Raw genomic sequence first — 15,035 nt, 5'->3', positions numbered from 1 at the left:
AGACATTCCTCGGTGTCCTACCCACGTGGAGCACGAGCACTTCTGCCAGAATTGTGATAAACAAGGCATGTGGTATCCAAATGCCTCTGTTGGTGTCCTGAGCCTGCACATCCCTGAACTGGGGCTCTGGAACCGGGCTGCACACAGCTGGTGCTGGGACTGGAGCCTCATGTCGTGTGGAGTCTCTGCTCATCCCATCCAAGGGCTGGGCTTAGGGTGCTGCCCACCAGCACAGCACTGTAAAGCCTGGGGCAAGCAGAACATTTTTATTTAAGAAAAAGAAAGGAAAGAACGCAAAACTGAGTGAAGGTGTTCTGGAGGCTTCCTGCTTCAGCTGGCTTGTTCTGTTTGGCATTTCTCAGTTCTCTGTTGCTGGGCACATCCCCAGCAGAATGATGACAGTGCCTCCCCTTCCCCTGTGCGCTGGGGTGATGAAGGCTGCGTCCCTCCCTCCTGCACCACCGTGGCTCCTGGTTTTCACCCCGGAGAGCCGGGGGCCCAGGTGCTGGGGCAGCCCCCCCCAAGCCCCATGCACAGACAGTCCCCAGCATCCCAAGGAACACTGTGAGCACAGCAAACACACAGCGTCTCTCCGGAGGGGCAGCGCTGGGATGGCCTCAGGTAACAGCAGCTCCTTTGATCGGGCTTGTTGCCTTCAGCCTCCAGCTGCCGGCGACGTTCCGCTGCCTCTGAAACCCTGTTCACCCGTGGGCAATATCCACCTGCTGCAGTCCTCGGAGCCAGGCAGAGGATGTGAAACGTGCTGTTTGGAGTGCCTGCAGGAGTTACTGGAATAGCTGATGATCAGCCTGCAGGAAGCTGGGAGTCTGGGGGAGAGTGTCAAGGGCCAGGCAGCACTTCCAGCAACCACACAGCCTGCAGAGCCGAGCAGTCCTCAGCTGAGGACAGGCTCGAGTCCTACCAGCCAGCTCTGCTTTAAAACAACACAAAGACCTCCCTTGAATTACTGGATTTCTTTTATTTTGGCTTGGGATGAAACTCTGTGTCATTGTCAGTGACGTTTTTAAGCCTTACATGGACACAATTAAGTAGTAATAGCTGTAGCAAGACCTAAAGAGACAATTCATAACAAATAAATTACATTACGATTTAAGCTTCTTTCCTTCACCCAGAAACACTGAAGACACATGTTCTTAATAAAACCATGTATCTTTAAGTCCCCAGGTAATAATGGATGCAAACATTTTTCATGAGTTCTCCTGAGCTTTGAGATGGCAACATTTGCTTTTTACCCCTCACTCTGTGTGCGGCTGGTCAACCTCTAATTGCTGGAAAGTGCCTGGCTTTGGGGGTGGCTGTGCATTTCTGGGCTACCCATCCTCTGTGGGTACAAGTGAATTGGGGAATGTTTATTGTTTGACCAAGGTGCTTCAGCACATGTTTAACTTGTGTCTTTGGGGCTCAGGCGTGTGCTGAATGAAAGATTTTTGATCGTGAAATGTTTAAGCACTTTCATGTGGCTTGGCTAACCCTGCACCATCCTTTTGCAGGCATTGCAGTGCCTTGTGGCCCAGCTGTCTCCTCTGGACCTCCGGTGACCCGGCACAGCCACCTTGTGACCTGTCAGGTGACAACCATGAGGCACAGCAGGAGGTGATGGCTAAGGTAGGAGATATTCCAGTCTTATTTATACATTAAACACATGGAAAAACAGATTAACACCTAAGCACACAAACACACGTTAACACTGACTTGAAGCACACAAACAGATGCAAACACTGTGATTCCAAATGTGTTCCGGGACATCCACCTTTCTTCTCATGGCTGGAACAGAACAGTGATCCTGTTTGAGCAGCGTTGGACTGAAGAAATTAAGGTAAGAGGGAGGGGGTTTAAAAAAAAATAAAGCAGCTTGTTTCTGTGCACGTGCCTTTGTTACCGCCTTTTGGATGCTGTGATTTCCATTTTACTTTGTGTCTGTTGCCAGTTATGCAGAGCACTGGTTCACTGTGAACACTTGTCACAATGTGTGTAATTTCTTACTGATGGTGTCCAGTTTGTTTCAGTTAAGATATTTGTGGGCGAAGGTTTTGTTCAGATGTGTGTTCAAGACCACCTGATTTGATAGAGACTTCGCGCAGGGTTCAATCTGCCCACACTGCACTTGGCCAAGAGCTGCTCCGCTGAAGGCTTTGAGGGAGTTCTCCTCACTTATTAGTCAGCCTGTCTGAAACAAATAAGATTATCACTACTTTTTGTTGAAATTTAAAACCCTGATATGGCTGTGCTTGATGGAGGGAGAGCAAGTTCAACAGTCCTTGTTTCCAGTGTTCAAGCATTCACTTTCACACAAGGTGGTGTGTGTTTGAAAATCAGTGTGTAATGTTGTGTGTGCCTCACTCCCCCGAGACCAGCTGCAGTGCCTGTTTCAACCAGTGCACAGTGTTCCTGGAACTGGGACCTCTTTGTGACATGGGGGGCTTGGACCCCACACCCTGTAGGCTTCTGACAGTCCTTCTGACAGTCCTTGTGGGTGTGGGGTCTGGGAGAGGAGACCTTGGGAAATGCCTCTTGGGAAAGGCCTGCTGCTGTTACAGAGGTGCTGAATCACACAGGAATTGTGCAGGTAAGGCTTGAGGTACCCCAGTGCTGGGCAGGTGTGGGGCAGGGGCACAGCCTGAGCACGGGCTGTTGGGCAGCTGAGTGTGCTGAGCTCAGGGCAGGGCTGGGCTGCCTAAAACAGGTGGTGTGTCTCATTTACCTTTTGCAAAAGTATAAAGAGACAGAACTGTACAAGGTCCCTCCTAAAGGGAGGTGTATCAGCTTACCCCAAAATCAGCTGTGAGGTGAATCTCATCTCAAATCCTGGGACACCACAAAGCACTGTCCTTAGAAAGCACACTCTTCCTCTGACAGAATGCAAATTAGTTAATAGTTTCCAGCAACCAAAAATGTACTAAAGCATGATTTGAGCAGGAAGGAAGCCACCAGCAGTGCTGCCACCTCTTTGACAGCTCTTCTAATCACCATAGCTTTATCAAGAAGTGTTAAGTTGTATTTTTTTATTGATATTTAAGAATAAATTCTTACAACATCATCTCTATAAAAGGTTCATCACAGACCAAATACCACTCTAACCTTTTAAGCTTCTACAGTAAAAACTGTCGTCTTTATTTATCTAAGTTTGGGAGAGATACAAATGTAATCATAACCCCCAAGGCAAAATTTTATGGCAGTTTTCAGAACTCCTCTCTATAAAAACTACTCAAAGCTACCAACATAAAAGCTCCCAATAAAATTTGCTTTAGATCCTAGTCATAAAACATGTATTTTTTTCCCTGATCCTGGAGCTACAGGTGTCCAATTGGCAGCACTGGTCGCTGCCAGATCCCCTGGCAATGCTGGGCTCTGTGTACCTGCTGGGTCAGGTGGGCAAGGAGGGGCTGCTGCACCCCGAGCTGTGCCTTGGCTCATCCCAGCACAGCCCGTGGGTGCCTGTGGGAACCTGATGCTGTGGCTGGTGGCAAGCATGGGCACAGGAGGTGTGGTTAGACCATGTCTGAAGAAATTCTGGAAGTGAGGGTGATCTTTGGGTATGTAAAGATCTGTACAATAATAACAGGCTGAAGAAGAACATCGCAGGCAGTAATGTAGAACACAGGACTCTGTTACTTGGCTGTTTAAGCGTTGGGGATCTGCACTTGCTTGCAAGACCGGTGGCCTTCCAGGTCTTACTTTGGTGACATAGGAATCCATGCACCAGAAGTTGCTTTTAGAGTAAAGGTTCCTTACTGCTCTTTCCATGTACAGTGTTAGCAGCAAGTAGAAAACCCTTTATTTACATTTAGCTGAGAAACCTAATCCGGACCTGTGTGCAATGAGGCTGGGCTGGGCTGAGCTGGAGGGAGCCAGGCTGGGCTGGGGGGACCCAGGCCGGCCTTGTTCTTGAAATGCAGTGCAGGAATAAATCTCTGCAGGCTTTAGTGGATTCCTGGCAACTGACGGCTCATGCTTTATCAGCCTACATTAATTTGCTTTTACTGTGCAGGGTGGATTTAACCCCGATACCTCACTCTGGATGGCTTCTGTTCAGAGACCCGAACTTGTTCTTCTGAATTCAATTAGGAGAAAAGCAAACATAGCACAAAGGTGCAGCTGGTAAAGGAGAGCACAGGCAATTCCCAGATGCGAAATAAAAAGCACAGCCGCCTTCTTTGGGGTACATGCCTCAAAGCATCCCAGAAATGTCATGATAAGTAAGAACAACTTAATGTAAAACTGTGCTTGGATGCAAGTATTTTTCTGAGGCAAAAATACTAGTATGTTGATTTCTAAAGCTGCTTTCTTCAGGGACTGCAGGAGGCTGGAGGTGGCCCAGAAAGCCTCCACGTGGTGGCCCACATCTTTTGTTTGCAGGCCTTGGCCTTGCTTGTCATTCCAAGCACCTGCCACGTGCTCCGACTATTCTGTAGCTGGGAAATATTAAGTGGTTGCTGGTCTCAGCTGATGGTCCTTGTGAGGAGGGTGGGGAGCCCACAGCCCCATCTTTTGGGAAGTTTCCTGCACATGGTGCTTCCCAAGGGCTTTTTCCTCCTGACTCCATGTGCTCTTCTGCAGAGATATCCTTGGGAGCTCTCGGACTGCCAGGAAGAGGCAGTCAGGGAAATCAGGTAGCTCCAATAGCTCCATAATGTGTGTAATAAAAGCCATGATTCATGACAGGGATTTTCTGTTTATCTTAAAGTAGACTTTAATTACAAATCTGCCTTCCCAGTTGTGTGTGATGTCAGGAATTGGCTCTGGGAGCATTCCCAAGCCAGCTGTTAGAGCTGTGTTCCTATCTCCCTGTCTGTGCTCCATTGGAGAGGCTGCTGGGTACTTCCTGTCTGCTGGGTCTGTGATTATTGGTTATTAACTCTGCTTTGTGGGCACTGTCTGACACAGGAACTTCTCCCCAGTGCCTGTCCTGAGTTATCACTTAGCTTAGGGCTGTTGGGTCATTCCTGTGTCCCAGCTAAAAAAAGCTCTATTAAGGGTGTGTTGATGAGAAAGGTTCAGAGAAAGGATGTTTTTTCTTGTCTGAAGGACTGACAAAATGATACTTTCTCTGGCTGCATGGGCAAAACTACACAGCAGCCACCAGGTCTTCTTTGCCTCCTGTCTTCCTGACAGTCCTGGGGGAGCCCGAAGCACAGCGTATCCCCTGAGTCCTAAATGGCCTTCAACAGCCATGTCCCGATGAAGCCAAGTTTAAAATCTGTACTAAATTAATGAGACTGTTCTTTGTAGTGGCAACCATCCATACACTCCTTCTTATGGCACCTTTTAATTATTGTTACTAATGATAGAGGTTTTGGGTCACTGCTTTCAGAAAGGAGCAAACCAGGAAACTTGTTTCTCCTAGAAACAGGCATTCCAAGCTCTGGAGGCACAGGCTCCGAGGGCACAGCAGATATAGGGGTCTTTGGCCAGTGCAGTTTGGGGACCCAGGGCTGTGTTGACTCTGCGTTTTGTTGATAAACAGAGCCATTCATTCCCTGTGCCTTTGTACCTATTCCCTCTCACAAGCTCCAAAGGCGTTTTATTTTCCCTCAGTTTTGGCATGGGATCAGCGGGTGGCTCTCCGCCTCTGATCTAAGTAAAATAGTCACGATTTGAGGTGGTGCTGTTCGCATTATTCATTGCTTCTGGCAAAACAAATGTTGATCTTAAAACATGGCCATTAATATTTTGATGAAGTAATGAAACCACCTGCATTTTGGGCAGAGCCAAGGTGCTGGGTGAGGGGCCTGGCAGCTCACAGACCCAGGCGAGGAGGCCCAGTGATGGCAGGTGAGAGTCCACGGTGGCATTCCCAGCCTGGAAGGTGGAGGTGCAGGTGGATTGTCACCATCCTCTATGTCCTGTTCAGCTGCTGCTCCAAGGGAGAGTGGCAAAGTCCCAGCCCCCAGTGCTCCTGGGCAGAAACAGGCCTTTAATGGTTTTGGTTTCTCTTGTGAAAATGAATGTATTTGTAGCAGAGTACGAGGTGGCTGACTCTTGTGGGCATTTATCCTCACAAGATTAGGGAAAGGGAGGAAGAAGCTGTTGGCAGTCTGTGCTTGCACTGAGCGGAGGTTTCTGTGTGAGACTTCTGAAGCTATTGATGGCCTGAGCTCCCCGTATCTCTGCCTTACACGGGGCTGTCAGGCACCTTTTGTGAAGGCTTGACAGCATCATCAATACTGGCATTAGAGCTCCTTGTGCAGCTTATGGGGATGGGATGGGTGTGATGGATATGGAGCCATGTGAGAAATTGGGCAAGGTCACTGCCATTTTTTTCCTGGCTTTCACAGAGGCCCGTGTTTGCTTTCCTCACACAGGGACATGAATTGATTGGTGCTGCTGCGAGTCAGTTGGCGGGATGAGTCAGGAACTCCCAGGGGCTCTGCCGGATGGACGGATCGGGGCGGATCCAAACGGAGCTCTGGGACTGCTGGGATGCAGGGAACCCCTCCAAGGCCATGTCTTTGGGATAGACAGTCTGTGCCCATGTGCTCTGTGAGGTAGAATGGTCTGACAAATTGTAGTGCCCACACAGGGCACTGCAGAAATTGGACTGTTCAGTCTGTTCTCTGATCTCCAGTTTCATTTTCCTTTGCTGCTGCTGCCTCTGGCTCTGGGAAGAGAAAATGATCCTTCCCCAAATGTCTCCCAGTTGGCACCTGGAACCCATGCAGTTCATCCAGATCCTCATACTGCTCTCAGAGGGCTGCACCCGTCCACTCGTGGGGCAGCAAGAGTGGGGAGAGCAACCATACTGCAACTCTCAGAGTCTCTGTGGAGCCCTCACTGCTCCAGCCGGGAAATAATCTGCACCAGACTTGTTTCCTGGCACCAGCCAGCTTCCTTGGTGCCAGCTCCAATGTGTAGGCTGGCACATTGCAGGAACAGGGAATGGGGGGGGGGGGGAAGGCGTGGCGAAAGGAGTGGAAACTGTTCTGGCTCCATCACCTCTGCTCTGACGTGCCCTGGCCCCTGACAGCCCTGGCTCCATGGGGTGTAAAAACATCCAGGACAAGACATCCCTCTTTCCTCTTGGTTTACACCATTTCCTCGTATTCTCTTTGCTGATGGTCCTTATGGACACAGAATCCACCACATCCCTGGTTAAATGCAAATTATTCCCATTCTGCCAAGGACGGTTCATAGCGGAAGTGGGAAGTCGCTTCCACTGAGCTGTCCATGAAATTCCCCCCAAAGCAGCTCCAGTTGGGAAGAGCCAGTTTTATGCAGGTTAGATTTGGCTGTGTTCCTCACACGCCAGTGGAGGTGCAGCAGCGTGTGCAGCTGCCGGAGCCAAGGCTGCCACAGGGACCTGACATGGGCGTGAATCCCCATGCTTGTTTTACAGTAAAGGTCAGCTTGGTGCTGCTCCACGTGTGAAACAGGATTTGCCTTGAGCTGTGTTTTTAGCACCTCTCGAACATTAAGGTGCTGGGGCCATCCTGCAGTAGGACGGTGAGCCTGTGGGAAATGGCCTTTTGCAAAATATTTCCACAAGGTTTTTTAATGCTCCCACTCTTTCCAAATGTGCCCCGGTTGACCTGAGGCACAGGATAGGCAGCAGTTGCAAGGACAGCGTTGGAGTGGGACGTTTCTATTGCACCAGAGCTGGGCTGTCTGCTACAGAGAGGAGGTGGGATCCTGCCTTATCCTATTAACTGTGGGACCTTCCACCTGGAGATGAAAGAACAAAAGCCTGGGCAGACAGTTAATTATAGCTTCAGCTTCACAAGCAGAGTTAATGAATTTTAACGTGCCTCAATTAATAACTAATTGGGTTTTGCGCCTCGGCTGTGAGTGGAACTGGAGGGGTGTCCAGGAAAAAAATGGTCCAAAGATGAGAGATTTTAATTGAAATACTGTAGGATTCTTGTATAGGGAAATGGTACCTGGTGTTATTGTACAGTCTGAATGCAGAGGGAAATTAAAGGGGAAGTTGTTTCCAAGAGAAAACAAGTGGCAGCATTACTGTGCCAACAAGACAGAGCATAGTTTTGCTACCTGTAGTGTACAGTTTGGAGAGTCCCCAATTCCTGGCATTATTGTGTCACCTGTAGTGTGCAATTTGGAGAGTCCTCTATTCACAGCATTATTGTGCCACAGGGAAGTGGGTCCTGCAGGCACATCAGGATGTTCCACCTCAGAGTTCCAGGAGTCAGAGAATTTAGGTAGAAAGAAATGATGCATAACATAAATTTTTTTGTTCTCTAGGCTGGAATGTGCCTGGTAGTGCTGTTGGTCTAATGAGATATTTTATGTCTATTTCTGTGGAAAGAGGCTTATTTTTAAGCCTACAGTTAGGAGAATGTCCAGTGTTTTGCTGTGATTAGCGGTAATTCAGGCTCTGGTGGGCGAAAGGAAATGACCAGAGGTAAAGGTAGCAGAGGTTGAATAGTGTTTGCAGTAGTTTAAAAGAGCAATAAATCCTGGAGAGTGCAGAAATAGAGGAACACTCTGCATCTCAAGCAGCAGAAAATTGTTGTCTTTTGAATTTGATGCTCTGAGTGTGAAGGAAGAAAGGAAAATATATCTATATGCCATTTTCTCCTTCAGTACCATTTCCAGGGAATATTTATCAGCAGCCTCAGCCACCAGGCAGGAAAACACCCAGAAGCCAAAGTGCAGCTTTAGTTTGTTTTGTTTTACTCTTTCATTCTTCTGGGTGTATTCAACTCCCCTCAGAGAGAACATGGATGGAGTAATAAGAAAAAGAAAAGAAATTAATTTATTCAATGCAGCATTGTCAGGCACCGACCCTCCACCGATGACTATTTACGCCGGGCTGCTCATCATGCCCGTCACAACTGCTGCACAATAAATAATAAAAGATTAAAACCTTAAACCTGGAAAACTTAGGAAAAAAATATTAGAAAATTTTATTTCGGATTATAAAAATCCATGAATGATTTACTTTAAGGGACAATTTCATTGCTGCCATGTGCAGGAACTAATGATCACGGAGGGCTCCGGATTGGTGAGGAGGCTGCTTGAGAAACATAGTCATGGGTAGGTGATAAAGTCACCTTGCTCCCGCGCTGCCTCACTGTCACCGCAGTGGCTTTCACCATTTGTTACAAGAAAATGATGGGCCATGTACATATTTATACCTGGATGGCAATAACGTTGGCAATAACCCTCCCAGAGCAAGCCACCTTGTTTTAGGGAGCCCGGCTCACTTCCCGATGCCACCAGCCCTCGCCCTGCATGCAGGGAAGTGAATGGAGCTTGGGTGATGGACGTTTGCAATGGCAACTATTCTTTGTCACGAAGGATGTTGCTTAAACTGGGATCAAGTGTCGAGTGTGCCAGGTTCCCCCCCAGGTGCTCCCATGGCACCCCCTCAGTGAGGAGATGGGTCTGTAATAATAGCCTTACGGTCCCCTCTGCAGAACAGCGTGTCTCCTGGGATTTGGGTGGCTGGAGTGTGCCTGGCTGTGCATTGCCCTCACGTAGAAGTGGATTTGTGCTGGCTGAAGAGCTGGTTCAGCAGGGAACCATTGTCTGAGTTTTATTTTGTGTTTTTAAACACCCACACACACTGTGCAATTAGCTCATTTGTGTCCAGGCTATTGTTGGGCAAAGCTGTCAAATGGAGCACCAATTGATGGTGCCAAAGCCTAGAAAAAATACACTTAAAAGGGAAAGACAGCATAGGGTACAGAAGGGAACTGGCCGTGCTTTGTGGCACAGAGGGAGACACTTGTGCTGGTTGATGGAGGCACCTGGGAGGTTTAGTAAGCCCCGTTTGGAAAACTTCTGTGTGTGTCCCAGCCTATCATGATCCGGTCATTAAAGTTCTTAGAAATGCCTCTGCCCAAATTAAGATGCAAACAAGACTATATGCCAATATCAATAGTACGGGTTTTATTTGATAGTAAATATGAAAGAGAGAGGAAAAGAGAGAGAGAGAGAGAGAGAGAGAGAAAAATAGAAGAGAGGTGGGGGGACAGAAAGAGAGTGACAGAATCTGAGTAAAAAGACTATCACCGCTCCGAGGATCCCACTGGCGTCTTGCTGATCCTCTCCAGCTGGTCTTCCTGGTGGTGAAGGTCCCCCAAAGCATAGAATCCCATGGGTTAATATATGCTCATGCCAGGTGGCAATGTCCAGGTACGTCCCCCGCCGGGGGGTGGGGGGGCAGTCTCTTGCAACAGACTCCAGATCTGTTGTATCCAGTGCAATCCTGTGGTGCAAGGCCTCTGGGGGGGCACTTCAGGGAGTCTTTGATGGATTATGACACCCTCTCAGCTGCCTCTCACGTGTAAGTCCCATGGATGTGGCCTGTGGGGGTGGGGGTTCCACAGCTGGGCCAGTTTGTGTTAGGGAGGATGGGTGTTTATTGCCTCTGACCAGAGGCTACACCCAAAACCTCCTCCCCCCTGTCATTTTGTGGGGGGAGTCTGTGTAAACCTGGATTCTGCGGGCTGTGGTCTCCCCCACCCCAAACTCAGCCAGAGGTTGAGTCTCTTAGCACGGCTTCTGGGTTTGGTTCCCTTGTGGATGCATTCCTTTCCCCCCAGCCTTGTTTGATTTTTCCTAGGCCTGAGTGATTGAAGCATGGGTTTCCATTTATCTAATCTCCAGTCCAAAGTTCCAATCAGGCATCCCTTAGGGAGGGGTGGTCTTTATACAGTTTAAAACTTTATATCAATGTTTGAGGCATGAACTATTTCAGTCTCTGACACAGCCCTCTTTGTTGTCCATGTCTTGCTTCATTTATTCAGTCTAGCATATACTAGTTCTTACTCTTTGCTCCAAATTCAGTCTTTGCCATTTATGTGCCTTGATTTTCAGGTATTTGCCGTGTTTTACCCCAGTCTCTCTGTGTCCAACTGTCAAGTTCCTTGTTTTTGGTGACTAATTGGAGTCTGTAGTTCTGGGTAGGGTGCCTTCTTTCCTTTTCTGTTGGCCTCATGCTCAGGAGATTGCTAAAACTTTTCTGATTCTTCACTACCACCTTCTGCTGAGAAACAGTCAGTGTGAAATGGTAGGAAAGAGGTTGTGAACTTGATGCTGCTGTGATAAGCAAGTTCCTTCCATGGGGTGAGGTGACAGCAGATGGAGGTGTTGGGAGACAGTCCTGGTAGCCCACAGGCTCTGGTGCAGCCCAGTTCCAGCTTCCCCTCACCCTTTGAAGTGCATCCAGGCTGGGCAGCGTTTTGGCACCTGCCTGTGGCTGCACAGAAGGGGCTGGGAGCGGAGCCTGCCAAGTCCCGGGCCCTGGAGGAGCTGCCAGCCTGAGTCCCACAGGTCACCAGCCATGCATGCACAGTGCCTGCTCCCTGTGCGTGTCTAGCTCCGTGTCCCGCAGCCCAGCTCCTGGCTGGTGTCCCCGTTCCGCGTGCCTCCTCCCGAGGGGGCTGCGGCCAGAGGACAGCAGCAAGGTCACAGCCGCGGCAAGTTTGTCAGGCAGGGTGCACGAGGGGACCGGGCTGGCTCGGCTCTCCCGAGGCATGGGAGCCTATGTGAGGGAGGTGTCATGGAATGCTGGCTCCTGAGCCCAGAGCAGCAGCGTTTGCACTTGGAGGGGTGTGAATGGTCACTCGGGAACCTGTGATTTTCTGCGTGGCTCTGGCTGATGCTCCTCACACCTCGGAGATGACCGGGCCACGGGGAGGGCGGGCAGGGGCGATGGGCACAGCCCAGTGGAGCTTGGCTGTCGCACGGAGGGAACCGGAGCAGTGCACCGCGGCCACCGTGCTTGTCACTGGAGCCTGCCAGTGTCCTTGATTCCAGGCCCGGGTCAACACGGGCAGGTTCCTCTTGGGAAGCACGTGCAAATTCTGGGCTGAGGCACAAGGCTGAAGGCATCTCGGAACTGCCGTGGGCAGGCATGGCCGCCTTAGGACATGCTGCTACTTATCTTGAAATGAGCAAAGGAGAGTGGGAGACCCTTCCCTCGGCCTGCTGGCCACACACAAATTGCATACAGGAAGTTTTAAATTTCAGTTGAGAATTGTTTGTGGCACGGCTTGTGTTTCTGCTGGTCCTAATGAATCACTGCTGACTTAATTTATCAGTGTTAAGTGTTTTGTTTGTCATTTGGAAGTTGGATGTGAATGAAGATTTCAAGGCCAGCATTCCGTGTTTTCTCTAAGCAAGTCTCCACATCTGCATTCACAGGGCGTAAACATGCAAGGTCCTTTCATGTGGCCAAGCTGCAAGTGCCATTCAGAGCCAAACCAATATGCAGCATATTTTTGTCCACATTTCTTCTGCTTCACTTCACACCTGCCAAGCATTTCAGGAGAGGCCCTTGGTAAGATCAAACAATTCCTCATGGGCCGCCAAGCATCCTTCCCTGTCAGTTGCTGTCCAAACCCTCCATCCCAGTTCTGTACTCCCCAGAGCCCCCCCAAACCACACACTTTTGGTTACCTGCAGAGCTGACAGCTGAATGCATTGTGTCCCTGTCAGCATAGGGTGGTTTTGTGCTTCTGTTCATCCTTTAAAGCTACTCTTCTCTCACCTGCACTGGTGGCTTTGCCTCACAGTCCCTGGCTGAGTGAGCCGCTGCACGTAGGACACCTCGCACTAGATCAGATAGAGTATCAGTGGCAGAAACGTGAGATTCAGACAAGGCAGTGCTGGTATAAACTGGTTTTGTAATGTATCCCACCACTCTGGTGGAGAAACTCTCACAGGCACTTACTGTAACCACGTCTGATACTCATGTAACTTAGTCAGATCCCTTGGGGATTTAAACTGTATTTGACATGAACTGGAGTGAAATGGATTTCCGTTCACCCATACAGACACTTCCAGCAGTTTAACCAGCTCAGTTTCGAAAGTGGTTTTAGGGCATGGGATCTCAGGCACAGCTGGGGGAGATAGAGAAGGTGGGGGAGCTGTGGTGGCTGAGGAGCCCAGAGGTGACAGCCGGTGAAAGGGATGGTACAGGTACCTGGGTGCTCAAGTCCAGCATAGCTGGCAGGTGCTTATCACAGCCCAGTTTTCCTGAGAGGAATTTAGGGCTGTTCCTGCACCCTCATGTGGGCCAGCACACTGCGTGCTCAAAGCGCAGCAAATAGGAATATTCTACCTAAAGCACTTTAGGTTCTTTGCGTCGTTACTGTTCTGATACTGAGCAGAGATTTACGAGGTACTCCGAGGTGGTGATTGAATGTATCTGTGCTTCAGGACCTAATCATGTTAGCGGGAATTAAATAGGGGATTTTTAAGAGGAATACCAACTCTCCAGCAGTTGCCACAGTTGTCAGGGATTCTACCAAAACCCACAGCAGAGCTGCATTTATTTCATTTATTTTGATATCCAAGTCTCCTTAGGTAAGGAAATGGGTTAGATAAAATATTTATAGAAGCTGGAGAAAACATGTGCAAGTTCCCTACCCCAAGAAAGATACTGCATTGGATGTAACAAGAATTCCTGGGTTATTCAGTGTTTTACTCCCCTGTCTCATTCCTGCTCTGTGCAGAAAGAATTTCTCCTGTGTACATGTCAGGAGGGTGTCAAGCCAAAAATGCCATCAGTGCCTGTGGAGAGAGAGAGGGCACTGGTCCGCACTTCCCAGCATGGGGAATCCCAGTGAATGGGATTGGGTTAAAGATAGGAATCGTGTTCTGTACCTACTAGCAGGAGGCAGAGCTTTATTGCGCATTGATGAATACCCCGAGCTAGAACAGTTTGTAACCCATGAGGAAGGCACTGCCCTTGCTGCTTCTGTTTTCTTCCTGGTATAAAGCAAGTGGGTGACTTAGAGGCCCCACAGAAGACCTGCAGATGTGTGTTTGCCCTGTGGATCTCTCAAATGTGATCTCGGTTTCTATCTAATTTTGGTGGGGTTTTCCTCGTGGAATCAGAGCTCAGGTTTGAGGTCAGAGCTCTCCTTCCATTCGTGTCCATGTTGCTGGCTTCCCCAGGGCAGCTCTCCTTCCACAGCCACTTGGAAAGGAGAGAGCCTGAGCTCTGCTGTCTTGCCAGGGCCAAAGAACACATGGGGTGACTGCCAAAGCCAGACATGTGTCACTGTCGCATCTCCTAGCATGTCCCATCCATCCCCCTGCCCCTGGAACAGAAGAAGATGGAAGTGGGGAGCAACGGAGCGTGAACCCCTCCCCAGGAGCCCTGCCGCAGCCAGGACAGAAGCTGTTGAGGCTGTACCACTGCCATGTTGTCCCTCCTCACGGAGCAGATCCCTGGTCCTGCTGTCACCATTGGCTCTTGGGAAGGGGGAGCTTTGTTTGGATCTGTGAGCTGGGAATTCCCATTCTAAAGGTGCTCTTGACTTCAAAACACTTCAGAGCACTTTTCCCACTGCTATTTCTCAGCATCTTTACACCGGTTTTATTCGCACCATTTTTAAGAGCAGCAACTTTTATATAGGCATGAGTTAGATTTGGGTTTTGCTAAAGGCTGTATGGAGACATCCCATTCCTTCCCATCACTCCATGTATACTTTGAAGAGCTGTGCTAATTGTTCCCTTTGAAGAGTCAAACCCCTGAACTTCTGAACCACCACTTTGCTGCTGTCTTGCCAAAAGCACTGCCAGGTCTATGTCTCCTAAGCTTTCCTGACCACAGATCGCTAAAGCAGGTGCTCATGTTCCATGGTGAGTCATTCAAGTGCTACAAGCTCCAAAATGTGGGTGTGGAGGCCAGTTTCTGGGTGTAGTAACTGCTGCATAACCCCACATGGAGTGTAGGGACTGCCTGGCTCTCGGGGTGATCCCAGAGCTGGCTCCAGCCTTGTGGCTACAGCTCAGTACTGGCTTGGAGCCAAACTACAAGTCCAGCAAACTGGAGGAGTTTCAGGCAAGGTCCCTGCTTGGCCTGGCTGAGCAGTAAAGTTGTTTCAGCTTTTCTCTCACTCCACAGGCTCTTAAGCTGGAACCAAAACCCAGGAGGGAAGGAGAAAGGTGTTTGGGTCACATAGGAGGGGGTCCGAGTAGCTGCAAAAAGCAGAGTTGCCGTGTTGTCTCAGTGCTGTGCTGGCAGCCACTGCTGGGCTCTGCACGCAGTTTTCACAAGGTCCCTGCATGCGGCTGACTCACTGCAGCCACAGCCCCTG

At 49.5% G+C, this 15,035-nt stretch overlaps 1 long non-coding RNA gene across 4 annotated transcripts in view; it reads left to right on the top strand.

The window, feature by feature from the left end:
* LOC104698258 overlaps positions 1-15,035 on the top strand; it is a 225,759-nt gene that overhangs the window by 168,394 nt on the left and 42,330 nt on the right. For all 4 annotated transcript variants that reach the window (XR_002043234.2, XR_005601736.1, XR_005601735.1 and 1 more), the window contains one exon: positions 1,512-1,626. This is a non-coding gene — a long non-coding RNA (uncharacterized LOC104698258). The remainder of the gene's footprint in view (positions 1-1,511; positions 1,627-15,035) is intronic.

Source organism: Corvus cornix, chromosome 4 (genome assembly GCF_000738735.6).
Source record: "Corvus cornix cornix isolate S_Up_H32 chromosome 4, ASM73873v5, whole genome shotgun sequence".
Taxonomy (NCBI): Eukaryota; Metazoa; Chordata; class Aves; order Passeriformes; family Corvidae; genus Corvus; species Corvus cornix.
Note: the sequence above shows the minus strand (reverse complement) of the source record. Positions and strands in the feature narration are given on the sequence as shown.